Consider the following 21,924-nt stretch of genomic DNA (forward strand, 5'->3'; position numbering starts at 1 on the left):
TTTACAGGACACCTGTTGGGTTGCACCGCATGGGATTGAAAGACGATGACAACTGTTGGAAATGTGGCGCGCCCACAGCAAACTTTCTGCACATAGCATGGAGTTGTCCCCGTCTGACACCATATTGGTCCAATGTCTTCACTGCTATCCATCAGATAATTGCCGCTCCTGCTGATCCTGACTCTCTGCTGGGTCTGCTGGGATATGTGAAGGAATCACCGGTCAAGGTCCGAAAGTTGCATGCCATGCTCCTATTGTCTGCTAAACGCCAAATTGTCACACACTGGGGGCGGAGGAGGATAACTTCTCTAAATGACTGGATTAGAGATGTCACATATGGCCATTCACAGCTGTCCACTTTCTGGGAGTTAATGCCCTCCACGTCAAGACCTAGGGACCTTTGAGAACCGTTTGTAATGTGGGCTCGTGAGCGTAGTGTGGAAGATGGTACTGCACCGATGTGATATTGAAGAGTATAGATGCTGGTGCGTGAGGGGCAGACTGGAGGGATGGAGCTGTGGCCACTACTATACATCAGAATCCACAAGGTATGCATCACATGGAATGGGTGGGTAAAGACTCCCATGCCGCGAAATCGACTGGACTCTGTTTAATGGTTATGAGCACCTGTACTCTGACTAATTTCACTTTTCTTCTATATAGCACTGACTGTGGACTGAGCACGCGTACATCACATTTGTTATTGACATGCTACGTGTAATATGATCATTTATGTCATAAGTCTGTACTGGCTAGTTGGTGTTTTCCTTTTTCTTTGCAATGTCTGTTGCATTGTACCAAAATGCAAATAAAAAGAAATAAACAAATTAAAAAAACCTGCCTCATTGTTAGGTGACCTGAGCTACTTGAACAGACCACTATCTCACTGGATTAGAAATGCCATTGACTACTAACCCCAGATTGCGGTGTGAGGAGTGTCTACAACTGGCCCGTTTCTAGATTTTATTTTACCTAAATAACACAGGGAATTACCTCCAACTCCCAGATTTGAACAGAGCCTGTAATATTGAAATGGCCAACACAAACATTCAAGAATCCCTTACTAAGGCTCTTGACATGGTTGCCCCACTTAGACCAATTAAGAAAAGGCTGAACAAAATACAAGCAGCATTTGATACTGATGAGCTTAAACAAGAAGAGTTCAATAGTAAGAAACTTGAAAGGCACCGCTTGGCGGAGAGAGCATGTGGCAAACAGAAACCACTACTATTCCTAGACACTTGAAGCTGCCACCTTGGGTCGGTTTACATTCTAGTGGCTTCAGTGCACTTAGGGTTGCCACATTTTAGCAAGCAGGAAGCGTGGATGTGCAGCAGACGTGTGCAGCAGGTGAACCACTGGCACGCCAAAGGCCTACCAAAGACAAGCCCATCTGTGCCCATCTGCACCGACTGTCATTAGTTGCCAGAACCTCTGCTTCTTTCTCTCCAGACGAGGTGAGGTTAACATATACAGGAGTGTTACACTCTTTCTGAGGGAGGAGTGTCCACAGTAACAGCATGATTACTTGGTGTTTTAAGAATGCCCCAGATACAGATTTAGAGCAGCCCATAGTACCAAAACAGCTCTCCTGGCCACCACTGATATAATTAGAATTAGTTTGGAAGAAGGCAGATGGATGATACTGATTCTGCTGGAACTTTCCACGGTGTTTGATACGGTATCTCATGTAATTCTCATTCTGAGACTGTATGACATTGGAGTGCACAGACTGGCACTGGCCTGGCTGAGGGACTTTCTTACAGATAGGACCCAATTGGTGTTGGGCTTTGGTACTCCACCCACCTGGCTCAGGTGATCCTCTTTCCCGGATAGGAATTGCCCAATCCAATAAGGAGGAAAGTAGTTTCTTTCTAAGTTTTTTCACTTCTAGGTGAGATATGACTATTTAAGTGGAGCCTGGGAATTGGTATTTGCAGTGCAATGCTCCTGCTATGATGAGAAGTGTTTTTGATGCCATGTGTTGCTATTTCCTTCCAGTTTAGGTTCCTCTGATGTTGCTCTGGAGTTTGGTTCCCTACTTTCATTTTTAGAGGGTTTTTGCTTTGGCTTATTTTCCTCCTCAACAGTGGTTTCTTTCCTTGGACACTTACCTGCTGCTGTTTACTCCAACATCAGTCAGTACAGTGCCTGCAGAAAGGAATTGCCCATACCCCACTGTCAAATCATGAAAGCCGCAAAGACCATGGCCGCGTCCAGCCCTTAAAAGATTGCGACACCTGCATATTCCAGAACCCGCTGTAGAAATGGACCCTGTCGCAGACTCACCAAGTACCATTCAACAACAAGAAGCTACAGTATTTTCTTTGAGGAACAAAAACACAGCCTTATGTAAGTTAAAGAGGCTCTCTCTATGCTTAAGCCCAACCCTAGCAAGTAAGGAGGAAGTTGATCAGAAAAATCTTCATCAAGTTTCAACGTCTCAGTTTGTTCCCAAAGAAGGCAATCATTTGCTTCTACTTCTGATTACTGTAGTGGTGGAAAATGAAAGCGAGAGCTCCGTAATGGCTTTATTAGATTCTGGAGCCACTGGAAATGTTGTTGACCTTGAATGGGCAGCAGATCATAAGTTATTTAAACAACTGAAGTGGAAGATTGACCCTTTTCACAAAGTAGGTGGTTCACCATTAATATCTTGGTCAGTTAGAGAGTGTATTGCCCCACTCAAGATGTCCATGTATAATCATTAAGAGACTAGTATTTGATGTCATTGCGTCTCCTAATCATCCTAGGCCTTCCTTGGCTGTGCAATCATAATTCCTACATAAATTGGATGGCCTGATTTTGCTTGAATTCCACTTCACCAAAGAAGGAGGAAGCCCTGCCTATCATATATAAAGATATGGCAGTTATAGCATCTCTAGCGTGTATTCCAGAACCTTACAAAGAGTTTTGTGATGTGTTCATTCCACTTGTGAAGAAACAACTTCCACCCCATTGATTTTGCAATTAAGTAATTAACGTGAAGCCAGGTGTTTAAATTACTTATGGACGAATGTACTCGCTGTCTGAAAGTGAGAGGCGTTACAACAGTACTTGCACAAAAGTTTACAACAAAGATTAATTACGCCCTCAACTTCACCAGCTGATGCTCCCTTATTGTTTGTCACGTGGAAAGACAGTGGACTCAGATCATGTATTTATTACAGAAGCTTGAACGAAATCACCATAAAGGATTGTTACCCATTACCTTTAATTAAAACCACCCTGGGAGCCATATGTGTGATGGAAGAGGCCCTTAGGGGCCACCCGGGTTACTTACAACCACCTGCTATGCCTTCCCAAGAAAGAAGAGTCGGTCAGACAGTAGAGAATACAAACGTTATTTATTAGCAATGCTCTGCAGAGGAGCCCAATCTGACCTGCACCCTAAAATGCCTGCCGAGGGACTGACCCCCCAACAGTCTGCAACACATAAGGCATCTTCCCAAGAGCCTCAATCATGCCCATAATGGAAAGTTACTAGCCTGGGCCAAACATGAACAAAGGAGGCACAGGAGGATGAGCTACCACATGCCAGATGGGTACATGTAATCTACAATTCAAGGCTACAACGCTGAGTCTCAGCATCTCCTAACGTGGGAGCAGAACTACACACTCAAATAGGTATATGAGAGCAGAATGGCCTATTCATTAGTAAGTCGGGAAGCAGCCTTGGACAGGAGAGAAAATAATAACAAAGTACAGTGTTCTGCTGAGGCAAGCAATACTGAATAATGAGGCCTAGTACGGGCACAGCCCAAGCAGTCTAATAGAGATTACGAAATACAAAATGGAGTCACACTTGCTAACTGAAGCCTGCACATTACGGGGATAACTCAGTGGGTTGCATAACGTGAACATAAGTGGCGTCTATTTAGCCACACATTGCTAACCTAATATAGCATGAAACGAGTGCATTGCGGAAATGGGATTTTCAAACCTAACACGTGGATCTCAGTATGTTACCAAATTGAATCTAAAGGGGGTTTACCCTCTCCTAGGAATTAAGAATGGGTATGAATGGAAAACCACCTTTCGAACCCATGATCGACATTGTAAGTATAGAGTGATGCCGTTTAGCCTCAGTAATGCCCCCTCTGTCTTTCAGCGATGTATGGATAGTATTTTATTGAATGTCTTGAACATTTTTGTTGTTTTCTATTTTTACATTACACTGATATTTTCTAAGTCTTTAGTCAACCACAGGAAATAGGTGAAGGACGTACTACAACTCCTCGGTCAAAATTATCCTACTTGTAAGCCAGAAAAATGTATTTTTAGAAGTCCAAGAAGTAGAATGTTTGGGGTTCATCTTGACTCCACGAGGATTGTCCATGAATCTACGAAAGGTGTAATCTGTCTTAAACTGGCCTTCTCCAACTACCATAAAAGACGTTCAGAGCTTTCTTGGCTTTGTCATTTTTTATCATCAGTTTGTAAAGGACTTATCCACATATTCCAATGATATTTCCTGAACTTAGAAGAGGGAACATCTTAAAGAGGGGTATTTCTGGGATGAGAAAGCAGAGAAGGCATTTCAAGCTCCAAAGTCTGCCTTCACCAAGGCACCCGTCCTTTGCCACCCAAATCCTACTTGCAAATTCTTGGTTCAAACTGGTTCTCTGCAGTGGGAGCGATACTACTCCAATTTCAAGAGGATGATCTAAAGGAGTACCTGATCTTCTACTACTCTAGTTGTCTTTCTCCAGCAGAAAGAAATTATTCTGTCCTTGAAAGGGAGCTACTAGCTATAAAAGAAGCATGTACAAAGTGGAGACATCTATTGTTGGAAGCGAGGCATGTTTTTGAGATCAGAACTGACCTCAGAAACTTACAAGTTTTGAAAACCATCCAGTGTAGGAACAGCCGTCAGGTAACATAAACATATTTCTTTTCCAATATGAGTATATCATCACTTATATTTCTGGCACTCATAACATACTTGCAGATGGTTTATTTAGACCCTGATGCTTCAGATATTAAAACAATGAACATCATTTAACCCGATCGTATTATTTCCATTACAACTACCTTACTGAAAGAACTCCAAACAGCACAACAGCAACTGAATTATCAAAGAAGTGGGAATTGCCAAGATTCTCTACAGTCAACACTACATAATGGCCTTTTTGTTCCCACTGCAGCACTGCAAAAGATAGTGCTTTTTTTATGCCATGATTCTTAGGTGGTGGTCCATCGAGGAATTCAGTACACCTACCAACTACTCTCTTAATCCTTTTGGTGGCCCACAATGAAACACAGGGTGACTCACTATGTAAGATCTTGTTCCATTTGTGCTCATATGAAGACATCACATAGGAAACCAGTAGGTTTGTTACAGCCTTTACCCGTCGCCAAAAGTCCTTGGGAAACTGTTGCCACAGACTTCATAGTCAAATTGCCACCATCGAAAGGGAAAACAGTGATAATGGTTGCGATCAATACGTTTTCTAAGACAGTAAATATTTTGCCTTTTAGCAAACTGCCAACTGCTAAATAAATATCACAGAGATTTAGCAAGAATATTTTGATACTACTTGGTACTTCCAAGACCATCATCTCTGATCAAGATCCACAATTCGTCTCTCGATTCCAGGAATATTTTTCTTCTGCCCTGGGCATCTCTTGAGCTTCAGCCTCTGGATTTCATCCACAAACCAATGGTGTCACTGAGAGAGCTAATTTGACTCTAGACCAGGTGTCTCCAACGAGTAGCTTGTGAGCTTCCAGTACCTCTCCAACTATCTGTGAGTAGCTCTCCTGTGTACTGCCCAGCCTACTTATATCGAATCTTATGCTTGAGTGAATTATTATATGTATAGTAAAATTTAAAAGAGTGTACTCAAGAAAATGTGTCTATTTTCAGAACTCATAAATTGATGTTTGGTGAAAAATTGTTGCGTTTTCAAAAATGTTTTTAAAGATGTTATTGAGTTGGAGAGATTTCTTATTCACATTATTACCTTAGAGCCAAGTGGAGTGCAGCTAAGGCTTTTATTTATTACCCATGTACAGTCTTTTCAAATTGTCAAAGTATTTTATTACATAAGTGCTGGAAACCCTGTCTCATGCACTGATGTGGTCACTGTAAACAATCTTGGATGGGGTGGTCACTATTACATCACTAATATTAGTAGCTCTGGATGATTTCCATTGGATATAAGTAGCTCATATTACAGAAAAGACTATTGACCCCTGCTCTAGAATAATACCAGAAGTGTGTTTGAAATGCTGCAAGCGATAATTGGGTTTCCGTATTACCATATGCAGAATTTATGTATAATAATAGTTGCATAGTGTTACAAAAGTCACCCCTTTTTTCTGTATGCAAGTATTCCTTCCTAAGGTTTTTTATTAAACCTTTACTATTCTGGATTATGTTCCAGCAGTCATTGAACTCATACAACAGCAAGACAAAGTCCATAGATTAGTTGCTGATAATTTATAGAGGGCTTAATCTGAAATGAAGAAGCAGGTAGATAGACTTAGGCTGCAGGAACCCGACTATGGGGTGGTGGAAAAGGTCTGACTGTCTTCTCGCCTTTTTGCCTATCAAGGGGTACCCTATAAATCAAAGCACGATTTTTAGGACCCTTCACCATTGTCTGAAAAATGTATCCTGTAGTCGTTCATCTCAGGTTGCCTTCATCTTGGAAAATCGATCCAACATTCCATGTATCTCAGTTGAAACCCTTTGTCTTCGGTGATTTCGCAAGTAATCCTCCTCCACCTCCCCCAGTAGAGATAGATGGCCAAACAGAATATGAGATTACTGATATTGTTGATTCTCAACTCTTTCGAAGTAAGCTACAACTTTTGGTGGAAGGGTTACCCAATATCGGAGCAGTCCTGGGAACCTGCTACTGCAGTAAATGCCCCAGTTTAGTTCAAAGATTTTTTCTTTGGCATCTGGGTACACCTTGTGCTCCGAGGATGGGGTATACCTTTGGGCTTCAGCGCTCCATCTGCTTGGCTCACACCCTGGTTCCGTTGCACAGGGTGTCGGGCTGAGTCACCACTTACCTTGGTGGTCTTTGGAGGGTGGGAGTTGGGTGCTGGTAGAACGTCTCTTTTCCCTGGCAGGAGGAAAGAGTTTGGTATGCGCCGTGTCAGCGTCCCAATGCCAGTATGGGTGCCATCTTAGATTGGGTTTCAAATTTGATCCAAGATTGCGTCCCTCAATCCAGGATAGGAATTGCCCAATCCAATATGGAGGAAAGTAGTTCCTATGTAAGATTTTTTCTCTTCCAGGTTAGATAGGACTATTTACGCAGAGTCTGGGGACTGGTCTTTTCGGCGCAATGCTCCTGATATGCTTAGTAGTGTTTTGATGCTCTGTCTTGCTATTTCCTTCCAGTTTAGGTTCAAATGGTGGTGCTTTGGAGTATGGTTCCCTGCTGTCGTCTTTTTTGTTTTTTAAACTATATTTTCATTTTATCATTCATACAATTGGCAGTCAAGGCAATTCTTGATTCTATCATGCAAATATTGAAAATACATTGGTAGGGTTAACATGGCATATTCCAATGTTACATGGGAACAAGAATAAGGTCCCACCCTCCTCGGGGTTTCATGTGGCGTCCCTGGCCACCAGTCAAGACAGTACCATGTACAATCATTTGGAAACACTGGCTTGTACCTCCAAAATGTTGTGATGTTTAACCTCGTCAGTGTCGGGGCCTGTATCTGCGTCTGTCATCTCCCTAGAGGTGGGGGCTAGGAGCTTATCCATCAGAGCACACCATGTGTTTATCACATCTTCGAGTTTGTCCTCCTTTCTGCTCAAGCATATGCGTACCTCCTCGGCTAGGGCCCACTCGGCCACAGCTTTGTGCCAAAGCACTGTCATTAGGGCACGCTGAGACAGCCATGTGGTAGCAACTTTACAGCGAGCCGACACCATTGCCAACTAACCAAATTTGTAAGGCCCTGTTGGCATCTAAATAGTCCTAAGAATCAGCATTGAGGAGTCAGTTCAATGCATAACCAAGTGGCATGCACCTATTCTGTGATTACTAGCCGCCAGAAGGAGTATATTGCGTCACATGATGCAGGAATCTGCCCCTCTAGTGTCACAGCGTGGACATGTATCTGGGCGGAACTGGTCCATTCTATGAAGGTTTATGGGCATCAAAAAAGTTATTTGCCCGAAGTTTTAATGTATCAGTAGAAAGTGGGCATTACTCAAAACTGTATGAGTGAGTTTGCATGCTCGCTGCCCATCTGCATCCACAATCAGGGTGTCAACGTCTAGATTCCAGGGCACTAGAGCCCGGTGAGGAGCATATATTGTGTCTGAACGCACTGCCCTATAAAGATGCGTGATTAAGTGCCTGCTCGTGCCACACGTGAGGAGGATCTCAAGAGTGTGAGTAGACAGTGGAGCTGCTGAATAGCATGGCCAGGCATGCTTGGCCGTTTCGGCCAAGCCCACGTGATATAGAAATTGTCCCTGGCCTAGAACAAACTCATCTCTGGCGTTCTCAAAGGAGATGAAATATTCATCTGGGTATAGCGCTCTCCATTGTTTGCTACCCCCCTTCTTCTAGGCTTGGAAGAACATATTAAGTGCCATCAGTCTGACTGGCTTGAGAATCCAGATTGGGAGCTCCCTACGGAACAGTGTGCTCACGAGAACAGTCATGACAAACCAATGCCATAACCGAGCTGTTAGTCTTACAATGTATAAGAGTTTCCCCTGGTGTGCCCTTCTCCTCCATTAACAACTTGGGGAGATGTCCCACGTCCACCCTACCCTCCGGTAGCTGTTTTTCCAAGCTAGGGTCCGTGTCGACCCATCGAGCTGCATGTTGCAGCTGAGCAGAATAATAATAGAGGGCCAGACCCTGGAAATCCAATGCTACTCTACTGCACCCACCGGCCCACAAGATTGATGGGAGGAGTCAATTTAGTTGGTGAAACATTAATGTCGGGATGGGGCACAGGGTATTTTGATGTATGTACAGACATCCTGGCAGAAGCACCTTCTTGGAGATGGCCAGTCTGCCCATCAAGGACAGGGGTAGTGTGTTCCAGAAAGATACCAATTTCTTAAGAGAATCCAAGACTTTGCCCATATTAAGTGCATTTGTTGTGCCTGACAGTGAGCTATCTGTATTCCCAGGTACCTAAAGGACACTAATTCCCAATGCAAACCCAGCTAAGGGGTGGGGGTGGTCGGCCGGGGTGCCAATTACAAAGGCAAGCAGGACTATAAGAGATTTTGATTGATTAATTCAGAGACCCGATATGTCACCAAAGTCCTCCAGGAGACGCAAGATCTCAGGCATTGCTGTAGGGGTTGACGAGATATAGAATATCACATCTTCTGCATACAATGAAATGACATGATGGACATTGCCTAGTTGCATGCTATATGGCCGCTAGTGCTGTCTGGCCTTAATGGCTAACAGCTCAATCGGGCGAACAGGACTGGGGACAGCGAACAACCTTGTCTGGTGCCTCGCCCCAATGTCCAGGCCTCTGAGTGGACCTGACTCACCTGGACCCTGGTGACGGCGTCTGAGTAAAGCAGTTTGATCCATTCCCGGTATTGTGGACCAAACTCTATTACTCTGAGAACCTCCAATAGGTATCCCCAGTCAACCGTATCAAACGCTTTTGCTAGCTCGATTGAGATAAGCCCCATCTCAACACCTCTATCCTGGGTTTTGTGTAATACGTGTGTGAGTCTTCTAAGATTCATGCTTGTGTGTTTGCCTGGAATTAAGATGCACTGGTCCTCGTAGACCATTGTCGACATGTGAGGGACGTGACGTTTTGCCAGATATTTGTATGTCTGAATTAAATATTATTATTGGCCTATACGCTGCTTGGTTTAACCATTCTCCCCCTGGTTTTATGAGCATACAGATCTCCCCCACATGCATTGTTGGTGGGAGAGACCCAGCATCACTTGCCTCAAGATAGACTTTGAGCAGGCGTTGAGTCATCTTTGCCAGGTAGGCCTAGTAGAATTCGGTTTGAAACCCATCCCCCCGAGGCCCTTCGAATGAGGGAGCATTCTCATGGCCACTCTGAGTTCCTCGAGTGCCAGGAGAGTTCCAACTCTGTTTTGGCCATATCAGTTAACTGCAAGAAGACAAGACTCTCCAGGAGCGGAATGTAACCTGCCGCGGTGATGGTAGGGTCCGCTGTGTACACTTCCTGTAAGTAAGACCTGAATGCTTCTGCTATGCCCTGCCTTGTAGCCACTGACCTGTCCTCCGGGGGCAGTAAACATTTTATTGTTGGGGAGGATTGCTCCCTGCGCAGTATCCATGCTAAGAGGCAGCCCGTTTTGTCTCCTTCCCTATGTAGTCACTGCCTGTACTGGTTTAAAGTGTATCTGTCAAGGTGGACCCAGAGATCCTCTATATGCCCACGTACTTCCTGTGCCACCATCTGTATGTTCGGGTGTGTCAAGTCCCCGGTTTGAACTGTGGCAAACCGTGTTTCCTCATTGTGTAGTTCTAGTTGGCGGAGGACTCCACATGTTAATCCTATACAGCCCCCCCCCCAGTACTGATTTCAGGGCCTCCCACTCATTAGCCCTATGCTCTGTGGCGTCCCATTTTATAGCCAAATACGAAGTCATGGTCTGGGTTAATGTGTCCCGTTCTACTGGATCAGTTAATACCTCTGCCGACATTCTCCAATGTCTGCATGTCTGCCGATGATTGCCCCAAGTCCATTTACAACTGACAGGGAGTGGTCAGAGAGGAAACGTCCCAGGTGTGTTACCTCCATATCTTTCAGTGTTCCATAGCCAGCGCATAAAATTCTATCTAGTCTACTAAATGTGTTATCTGTCGTGGAGTGGCATATGTACACTTCGGCTTGGTTTTCGCTGTCTCCATATATCTGTGAGTCCCAGGTTATGCATCACTTCCTGTAGAGTGGCTGTCATAAGCGGCTTGGTGTTTGCTCTTGGGGGGCAACCTGTCTTGTTCGCCATCTAGGACACAATTAAAGTTCCCCATCCATAGTAAGGGAGATTCGGTCTCCTGCATCACCAGGTCCTGAATACTCTTAAAGAATGTCGGGTCGTCAGTGTTAGGGGCATAGGTATTGAGGAGGGTAATTGCTCTACCATCAATGGAGCCCTGCAAAAGTACGTATCTCCCACCTACATCTGCTTCTGAATGTCAGTGAGAACGGGACGCATGGTGCCACGCATATCCCTGTTCCCTGTGCATAAGTGGAACATGAGGAATAGTATATTTGGCCTCGCCACTCGTTGTCAGGCACAACGCACCTGCATCATCAAGGTGTGTTTCCTGTGAGAGTGCTAACTAATCTTGTGCTGTTTGAGAGATGTAAGCACCCTGTATCGCTTCTTGTACAAGCCCAGATTCCTTACGTTCCAGGTCAGGAACCCACAGGAACTCTCCATTGCACTTGGAATGCTGTTGTGTCGTCTCCCCCGCCACATGTAGTTTAGCGTGTTTCCTGACTGCCTTCAAGGAGAGAAACTCACTACTAAACAACCAAAATGACTGAAATTAACAATCAATCCCCCACGGGCGTACATGGATCACCCATTGTCCTACCTGCACCCACCCCCTGCCTGTGTCAGGACCTGCACAGTATTACGCTCATCCAACTGGGACAGCAACTAACAAACTACTGACTCCCAGCCCAACCTCTTGTAGCTGCTCCACCCTGTTTAACCTTCGCCATTCAACATAAAAAATGCTGCGATAGCCTCTCTAAGTGAATGCCGCTGCCCGCGTCCCGCGCAGGGGGACACTCAGCAGGGCAGCCTTCTAGTGGCCGCCCGTCGGAGCCTCCCTCCCTCTCCCCCCCCCGCTCCGCCTCTCTAGTAGGCCGCGCCTCGGGGAGGGGAGGCCCCCAATGGGTTTGTCCTGGGGAGGCGTGCCACAAGGATGGGCGAGGCTAGACCCCCCTTTTAGGCGCCTCACCCCCTCAGTTCTTCCTCTGCTTCCTGCGCCGCTCCTCCTGGCCACGCGAATTTGTGGTCGACGATCGTGGTCGTCTCCGTCCTGGCAGCGTCGCGTTGATTGGGAGATGCGAGATCGGCCTCTGCCTCCGTCCCCTCACCCCGACTCGGTCGTGTCCTGTCCTCGGAGCTGCTCGCTTAGGTGGTGAGTGATCTGGAGGGCCTGGCAGTGGCCCCCCCCCCTCCTTTCTGAGGTCAGAAATTTGTCCCAGCAGCTGGCGACAATCATTCTGTTGCTCAGGGGTCAGGGTGGAAGAGAGGATGACACCATCCACTGACCCATCTTGCTCCTTGACTGACAGGAGGTCAGGAAGAGGCTCGGTCTCCTCCTCCATTCCAGCATCTGTCGCTAAGAGCATGCCCACTTGGGACCTCTCCAAGTGGGGCTTTGAGGCGGTTGACATGTAGGACCCTTAAGGGGTTCCTAGGAGACTTCAGGTCCACCAAATAGGTACCCGGACTCTTGCGATCCAATACCTCAAAGGGACCGGTCCACTTATCCTGGAGCGCACAGGGCTCCACGGGGGCCAAGACCCATACCTTCTGTCCAGGCTGAAGCTCTACCAGAGTGGCATTCTGGTCGTACCACCGCTTCATCTCCTCCTGGCTGGCTTCCAGGTTTGCCTTAGCAAGTTCCCTGAAACGCCTAGTTTGGTTTCTGAAGGCCAGCATGTAACTATATACATTCTGGGGAGGTTTCCTGGGAGATTGTTCCCAGCCTTCCTTGACCAGACTTAGAGGTCCTCTCACTGGGTGTCCGTACAGAAGCTCAAAGGGACTGAACCCTAGAGACTTCTGTGGCACCTCTCTGTAAGCAAAGAGAATGCATGGTAAGAGGACGTCCCACTTATGCCTCATGGGTCCTTCCAGGCCCATTATCATGCCTTTGAGGGTTCGGTTGAATCTCTCAACCAACCCGTTTCCTTGGGGGTGGTAAGGTGTGGTGAACTTGTAGGTTACACCACACTCTTGCCAAAGGGATTTCATATATTCAGATATGAAATTGGTATCTCGGTCAGACACCACCTCTAGAGGGAATCCCACTCGGGAGAAAATTCCCATCAGCGCACGTCCCACCACGGGGGCCGTCACTGTCCTCAGAGGGATGGCTTCCGGGTACCGGGTGGCATGGTCCACCAGGACCAGGATGAACCTATTGCCCATCGTTGTCCTGGGGTCCAGTGGCCCTACAATGTCAATTCCCACTCGCTGGAATGGGGTACCAACCACCGGGAATGGTTGGAGTGGAGCCTTCTGCTTCCTTCCACTCTTCCCACTTCCCTGGCAAGTTTGGCATGTTCTGCAGTGAGTTTCTGAACTACTGTGCATTTGGGGCCAAAAGAAGTGGGTGACAAGCCTTTCAAAGGTCTTGTCCTGCCCCAAATGTCCTGCTAAGGGTACATCGTGAGCCAGCCCCAGTAGGAAGGCTCTGAAGCGCTGGGGTACCACCAGCACACGGGCTGACCCAGGCTCAGCAACCTTAGGCTCAGAATACAGGAGGTCGTTCTCCCAGTAAATGAAATGTGTTCCGGACTGATCACCGTTGGCCTGGTCTGCAGCCTGCTGCTGCATACCCACAAGAGAAGGGCATTCTTTCTGCTCCCTGCAGAATTCTTCCCTGGAGGGTCCTCCTTCTTGCTGCCAATAGGTCAGCTCAGGCAGGTCCCCCAGTTCAGCTATCTGTTCCCCAGTAGGTTCCAGGGCATCCCCCTCAAGGTCTGCTCCCTCCTGGACCGTGGGAACTTCAGGAGCTGGTTTCCCGCGCCCCCTGCTCCTTCTCTTTAAGGCCGGTCCCTGGGCCTCCCTCTCAGGCTCCAGGACCTCTTGAGTACCTCTACTGGCTGCCATGGACCATGTGGTGACACACGCCCAATCCGGCATACCCAACATCTCCAGGTGAGCACTCCGCTCCACCTTAGCCCAAGGTGAGCTTTCCAAGTCGTTCCCTAACAGACAGTCTAAAGGCATGGGGGGCCTCACAGCTACCTGAAGAGTACCAGAGACCTCCCCCCACTCAAAGGGAACCTGAGCCACTGGGCAGTGACTCTCGGTGTTGTCGGCGGCAACAACCGGCTAGAATGCTCCTGGGACAACCTGCTCCTGAGACACCAGGTGGCGCTTGACAGCCGTCACACTGGCTCCTGTGTCTCTGAGAGCATCAACCCTATGGCCATTTATGGTCACCCACTGCCTGTATTTTTTAGTGTTGGAGTCGTAGCCACCGAGACGACGTCGTCAGAGCTACTTAGATGCGCCCATGCGCGCTGACGTCAGTTCTTTCTTTTTCGCGCAGCAGCGCAGATCCGAGAGAGTGCGGTACCCCTAGTTAAAAGTTTTAACTTGGTTTCTGACAACTTCCTTTGTTGTGTACTTGACTCCTGGAGCAATAGAGATGCCCGGGTTTAAGTCCTGTAGGGCATGCCGTCGAAACATGTCGGTGTCGGACCCTCACGACATGTATCTCTTCTGCTTGGGGCACGCCCATGACCCCGAGGCTTGCCCCGATTGCCGGGCCATTGTGCGGAATGCTTTGCGGGAGAGTTCCCGAAAGTTGTTGGAGGTTCGGCAATCGGTTCCACGCTGATCGAGGTCCCGATCCCGTGGGAGGTCAAGGGACCGGTCGCAGAGCCATCAGCATCACTCGTCGGAATCGGGGACAGGTAAGTCTCAGCGCCATAAAAAGTAAAAGAAGCGTTGTCGCTCTTCTTCTACCCCTCACCGGTCGTGGTGGAGGGGGTGGGCGGTAACTCTAACACAGGAGTCCCTGTAGACAAGGGTGTGGCGCTCCGCCATAGCCCGACGCCTGCCGACCCCAGCTTTCTCACACAACACCCGATGCCAGAGAGTCTGGTTGTCCAGGCTTCTGTCTCGCCGAGTGCGTTCCCTTCTGCTCCTCCGGACAAGGAATCTAGGAAACTGGAGCAATTTGGGAAAAAGATTTTCACATCTGCCAGCTCTGGGTTGTGGGCGGTGAATACTGCGTGCCTGCTAGGCCGCTATTCGCATTCTGTATGGGACACTGTGGCACCGGTGCTGCCTCAGTGCCCTGTGGAAGCATGGGCGGTTCTCTCCCAAGCCATTACTGAAGGGAGAGATGCTGCGAAATTTACTATTTATTGTGGGCTTGACACGGCCGATTCGCTCGGTAGGGCACTTTCCACAACTGTGGCGCTCCGTCGTTATGCTTGGCTCCGCACTACTGGCTTCTCTGGGGATGTCCAAAACACACTGTTGGACATGCCCTTTGATGGTACACACCTCTTTGGTGATAAGGCGGTGGGGAGAACCTTGGTTAGATCTATTCGCCACCGAAGAGAACGCTCAATGTCAGCAGTTTTGCACGGTGGAGTTTCCAAGGCGGCGTCGCTAGGCGGCGCTTTTCATCGCGAGTGGAGTTGCGGTCTGTTGTACGCCTTTCCGCTTATACCACTTCTGCCCAGAGTGCTGAAGAAGATCAGGCGCGACCGGGCCCAAGTCATTCTGGTGGCACAGGACTGGGCTCGAAGAGTTTGGTATCCTGAGCTACTCAGTATGAGCGTGGATCCCCTGATCCGTCTGCCTCTTCGGGAGGATCTCCTGTCGCAGCAACAGGGGACGGTCCTCCACCCGAACCTGTCCAGCCTCCACCTCCTTGCGTGGAGATTGAGTGGTGACAGCTGATGCCATTTGACTTACCTCCCAAAGTCTGCAATGTGATTCTCTCAGCAAGGCGTCCCTCCACTAAAACGGTATACGCCTGTCGATGGAAAAAATTTATGGCATGGTGCACAGCAAAATCTGTTGATCCTCTTGCTGCCCCTCTTTCTGAAGTCCTATTGTTCCTTTCCTTGGCCCAGCAGGGCTCTGCTTTGGGCACTATCAAGGGCTACCTCTCTGCTCGTTCAGCCTTTCTTAGGTTGCCTGATCAGCCCTCTCTTTTTCAAGTCCCTGGTTGTCAATAGATTTCTCAAAGGCATGCCTCAATGGGATTTGAACTTGGTTCTCACATATCTAATATGCGCACCATTTGAGCCTCTTTATAACTGTCCATTGCGGTTATTGACTTTGAAAACTGTCTTCCTGGTGGCCATCACCTCCGCTCAGCGTGTGAGTGAGCTTCAGGATCTTTCCTGCAAACCTCCTTTCCTGGCAATTCATCCGGACAAGGTTGTGCTTCGACCGCGTCCCTCCTTTATACCAAAAGTAGTCTCTGCCTTTCATCTTGGGCAAACTGTAACTTTGCCCACTTTCTTTCCGCCTGCGCACCCTTCAAGAGAAGAGGAGAGGCTCCACCATCTGGACCCAAAACGTGCGCTCTCGTTCTATCTCAACCGCACACAACAGTTCCGGGTGGATGACCAGCTCTTTGTTGGCTATGTGGGCGCCAAGAAAAGCCTGTTACTCTCTGGCTAAAAAGGAACCTCCGGTTGGGCTGCGCGCCCATTCTACCAGGGCCACGGCAGCTACCACAGCATTGGGACGTGGTGTCCCCATGCAAGACATCTGTCAGGCAGCCACTTGGGCCTCGTTGCATACTTTCACTTAGTACTATTGTCTTGACAGTCAGGTCCGGAGAGACGGCTTCTTTGGCCGTTCAGTTCTCAGTGACTTTCTGGTGTAATCTCACTTCACAGACCCACCACCGGGGTTGGTATTGCTTGAGTATGTATTCTACCAAAAGTAGTCTCTGCCTTTCATCTTGGGCAAACTGTAACTTTGCCCACTTTCTTTCCGCCTGCACACCCTTCAAGAGAAGAGGAGAGGCTCCACCATCTGGACCCAAAACGTGCGCTCTCGTTCTATCTCAACTGCACACAACAGTTCCGGGTGGATGACCAGCTCTTTGTTGGCTACGTGGGCGCCAAGAAAAGCCTGTTACTCTCTGGCTAAAAAGGAACCTCCGGTTGGGCTGCGTGCCCATTCTACCAGGGCCACGGCAGCTACCACAGCATTGGGACGTGGTGTCCCCATGCAAGACATCTGTCAGGCAGCCACTTGGGCCTCGTTGCATACTTTCACTTAGCACTATTGTCTTGACAGTCAGGTCCGGAGAGACGGCTTCTTTGGCCGTTCAGTTCTCAGTGACTTTCTGGTGTAATCTCACTTCACAGACCCACCACCGGGGTTGGTATTGCTTGAGTATGTATTCTAAGGAAAGGAATCTATCACTAATGTGTCTCTTTCAGATACACAAGTTACTTACTTGTGTAACGATATATCTGTAAGAGACATTAGTTAGTGATAGATTCCTTACCGCCCGCCCATCCTCCCCGTTCTGCGAACTGTTCTCTAGGGTTCAGGTTATCCCTTTCAGGGCCCTAATTCTATTGCACCAGTAGTCGGTCTCTGGCATGGCTCTGCGCTTCTGGTGCAGAAAAGTTGTGTACAGAACTGACATCAGCGTGCATGGGCGCATCTACGTAGCTCTGATGAAGTCATCTCGGCAGCTACGACGCCAGCGACGTACGCGGAGCCATACGATGACGCCTACCGACGCACAGGGAACTGCTGACGAAAACTTTCGGGATCCAGTCTGACACCTGGGGATATTCTAAGGTAAGGAATCTATCACCAACTAATGTCTCTTACAGATATATCGTTACACAAGTAAGTAACTTGTGCTTTATTGCGGCAACTTCCCCCTGTAGTGTGGTGATATTCCCCTCTGCTGTCTGTACCTTGTCTGCAGCGTTCCACAAATCGGCATGCAGGAGGTTCACATCTGTAGAGACTGCCTCAATCTTATTTCCGAGTGCCCTACGGGATCCATGAATGGCAGCTAGGAGCTCTGCATGAAACGGTTTTAGGATTCCATCGGGGTGCTGTTCTGCCATCTCCTCTCTCCCTTGTCATGTGAGTCTGTGGGGTTGCTGCCACAGCATGGTGCATTTTGAGATTGTATTGGCTGAATGTGAGCTTGGGGCTTGGTCTTTTCCCATGGTTTCGGGCTGAACAATGGAGGTCCGTGGCCCACCAAGGCAAGAGTCCTCAAAGAGAACCCCTGTGTCACGTCGCAAATGTGGGGCTGTCCCGCTCCGATAGGCGCCACACAACACATGCTGAAGGGACTGTGGGTGGCCGCTGCTGCACCATGTTCTTGCTCCGACCTGGCCCAGGCATGGTAACTTGGTGGTATCTCCCCTCCACTGGGGCCGCCGACTCCTGCCCAATCCCAGGCCCGTAGTGCGGCAGCTGCTTAGGTGTAACCTGCTTGCGCCACTGAAATTTCTAACAGCATGGGGATTTCACAGCCGTGTTGTCCAAAATCATTACCCCTCACCCAAGGAGGTATGCTTCCCACAACAGACGTGGGCACATTGGCCCCGTACTGGTGCTTCCGGTAGTGCAGGTGTTTATCCCCAGCTGTTGTCTTGAGCGCCGCACTGCCACCCGGGGCAGGGCTCACAGGCTCCTCTTATATCAGGCCGCCTAGGTGCTCCATAGCTGCCGTCGCACAAGAGCCCGCGAGGGGTATCTTACTTCCCGTGTCCATAGCACCTTCGCAAGGCCCCGCTGTGTCCCTCACTTACCGGGGACCTCACAAGGAGCTCCATGCATCATTCCAGTGTCTCAAGGGGGGCGGACAAATGCCACAGCAGGTCTCCGGGTGCGTTTGGCGGGTCGCCAGACCTGATGGCCTCCTCCGATTAGGTCAACCCACCGTGGTACCTCTCAGTCTGGCCGGGTCGGCTCGTTGTTTCTGCCGCCTCCAGTCCACAGTAACCGCTGCAGGAGGAAGGTGGATGCTTGGCTGGGGTCGCATGCTGTGAAGCCCGATCACCCTCCGCGGCTGGCGTCACACCTCTACGCAGCGGGGATGACTCATTAATGCGGGCCGCTCCTCTGGAAAAGCTCCAGACTCCTCCCCGAACAGACCCAGCCAGGGCCTCTGATGCCAACTCAGATATGCTGGCAGCAAGGGTCACCGTGAGACCTTGTCACCTCCTGCGGCTGGTATGACACCACAGCGCTGCTGGGATGCCTCGTGGATGCAGGCCATTATTCTGGAGAAGCCCCAGACTCCTACCCCGAATAAGCCCAGACAAGGCTTCCTGTCCCTACAAGGGCCACTGCAGAGGAAGACGCGCTAGCTCTAGCAGTGCACGCTTGATCGCTGAACGCTGTAAGCAAGCCTTGCTCCTAAAGTTTTAATTGTTTTTATAACTCTTAAACCGTTTTAACCTTGATTGTGATACTGTGTACTACACACTTTCTACCTCACCTGGCCGCTCTGATCTCCTCCCACGCACGCGCTCACGTAGGTCTAGTGACCGTGAGGGTGTCAGCTGCTGCACAGCAGGGCTGATTGGCGGGGAGGAGCCAGGGGTCACGGGGGCATATATTCATCGCACTGGAGCGGACGCGCTGTCAGAGGAAGACGCGCTAGCTCTAGCAGTGCACGCTTGATCGCTGAACGCTGTAAGCAAGCCTTGCTCCTAAAGTTTTAATTGTTTTTATAACTCTTAAACCGTTTTAACCTTGATTGTGATACTGTGTACTACACACTTTCTACCTCACCTGGCCGCTCTGATCTCCTCCCACGCACGCGCTCACTTAGGTCTAGTGACCGTGAGGGTGTCAGCTGCTGCACAGCAGGGCTGATTGGCGGGGAGGAGCCAGGGGTCACGGGGGCTTATATTCTTCGCACTGGAGCGGACGCGCTGTCAGAGGAAGACGCGCTAGCTCTAGCAGTGCACGCTTGATCGCTGAACGCTGTAAGCAAGCCTTGCTGCTAAAGTTTTAATTGTTTTTATAACTCTTAAACCGTTTTAACCTTGATTGTGATACTGTGTACTACACACTTTCTACCTCACCTGGCCGCTCTGATCTCCTCCCACGCACGCGCTCACATAGGTCTAGTGACCGTGAGGGTGTCAGCTGCTGCACAGCAGGGCTGATTGGCGGGGAGGAGCCAGGGGTCACGGGGGCTTATATTCTTCGCACTGGAGCGGACGCGCTGTCAGAGGAAGACGCGCTAGCTCTAGCAGTGCACGCTTGATCGCTGGACGCTGTAAGCAAGCCTTGCTGCTAAAGTTTTAATTGTTTTTATAACTCTTAAACCGTTTTAACCTTGATTGTGATACTGTGTACTACACACTTTCTACCTCACCTGGCCGCTCTGATCTCCTCCCACGCACGCGCTCACGTAGGTCTAGTGACCGTGAGGGTGTCAGCTGCTGCACAGCAGGGCTGATTGGCGGGGAGGAGCCAGGGGTCACGGGGGCTTATATTCTTCGCACTGGAGCGGACGCGCTGTCAGAGGAAGACGCGCTAGCTCTAGCAGTGCACGCTTGATCGCTGAACGCTGTAAGCAAGCCTTGCTCCTAAAGTTTTAATTGTTTTTATAACTCTTAAACCGTTTTAACCTTGATTGTGATACTGTGTACTACACACTTTCTACCTCACCTGGCCGCTCTGATCTCCTCCCACGCACGCGCTCACGTAGGTCTAGTGACCGTGAGGGTGTCAGCTGCTGCACAGCAGGGCTGATTGGCGGGGAGGAGCCAGGGGTCACGGGGGCATATACTCTTCGCACTGGAGCGGACGCGCGCAGCGGGCGCGCCAAAGGCGCGCCAAAGGCAAGCCCGTCTGCGCCCGTCCGCGCCCTGCCGGGCCCAGGGGCCAAAATCTCTGCCCGAACTCTATCCTACACTAGCGTAGAATTAAGAACCCTTAACCGGGACCACTACCCCTTGAATAGGGAGACTACTGGTGTTCTTAGGAGAGAAGGCCTCCTCATACCAGCAGAGGATAGGCCCACGCGCCCCAGTCCTACTCTGGCCCAGACCTCCTCCACTTCGACGCCTCAAGTACTGAAAGTAATGGTCCTGAATACACGCTCCCTCCAAAAACACGCCATAGAAATTCTCACGTTTCTACAAAACGAGGCCCCAGACATCCTGGCCTTGTCGGCAACTTGGTTAGATGAAGAATCGGGACCCACTATACTGGCGGCGCTCCCAGACGGTTATGACATATTCTGGCACAACCGCCCCGTTGGTAAAAGAGGAGGAGGGGTAGCGTTCCTTTTCAAAAAACACTTAAGGATAGAGAAAGTTTCCGGTGAAACTCTGGCAGGGGCTGACATGCTGACCATTAAGATCTGTCATCACTCCTCGAGCATCACGATCTCCATGCTCTACCGCCCCCCGAAATGCCCCCCCAACTTCACCAACCTCCTAATCGAATCTATCACCAACCTCCGCTCACGCTTTCAACACCTCCTGGTAATGGGAGATTTTAATTTCCACTGGGATCAACAACCCAGGGAGGCTCAGGCTCGCCAATTAGAAGAGACTCTAACCGAGCTCGGCTTCTCCCAATTAATTACCACTCCTACTCATGTGCAGGGACACACTCTGGACCTGGTCTGGTCCACCATCCCTTCTTTATTACTTAAAGAAGTCATCCCATGCCCCTGGTCAGATCACTCTTGTATTCTTTTGTTACTTCCCCTTACTGAATGCACAAGGCCACCCACTGCGACCTGGAAGCTCGTGCGCACCTGGTCCAAAATAGAAGGCCAGACGCTTCTAAACGCCCTCCGCGATCTCCCTCCCATAAAATGGGCGTCAGCGGATTTAGAATCTGAGGACGATTTAGAAGGGGGGGTCGCTGCCTTTTCCGATCGACTCTCTGCAGCAATTAACACAGTGGCCCCGGAAAAGAAAATTAAAATCTGCATTAAAGGCAAAGGGGCCCCGTGGTTTTCGAAAGAACTTAGGACTTCCAAACGAGTTCTACGCCAGCATGAACGACTATGGCGGAAACACTACAATCCTCAGGCACTGGCAGACTACAGAAGAGAACTAGCCTCATATAAAAAAGCGCTGCTGCGTAGTAAGGCAATTTTCTATGAAAACAGAATCCTGTCTGCCCCCAATAAACAAAAAGAAACGTTTAGAATCCTGAAGGAACTTAGTCAAAAACAATCGCAGACCACCCCACCCAGCAAGGTACAATGTAATAACTTCCTCACA

Source organism: Triturus cristatus, chromosome 1_1 (assembly GCF_964204655.1).
Source record: "Triturus cristatus chromosome 1_1, aTriCri1.1, whole genome shotgun sequence".
Classification (NCBI taxonomy): domain Eukaryota; kingdom Metazoa; phylum Chordata; class Amphibia; order Caudata; family Salamandridae; genus Triturus; species Triturus cristatus.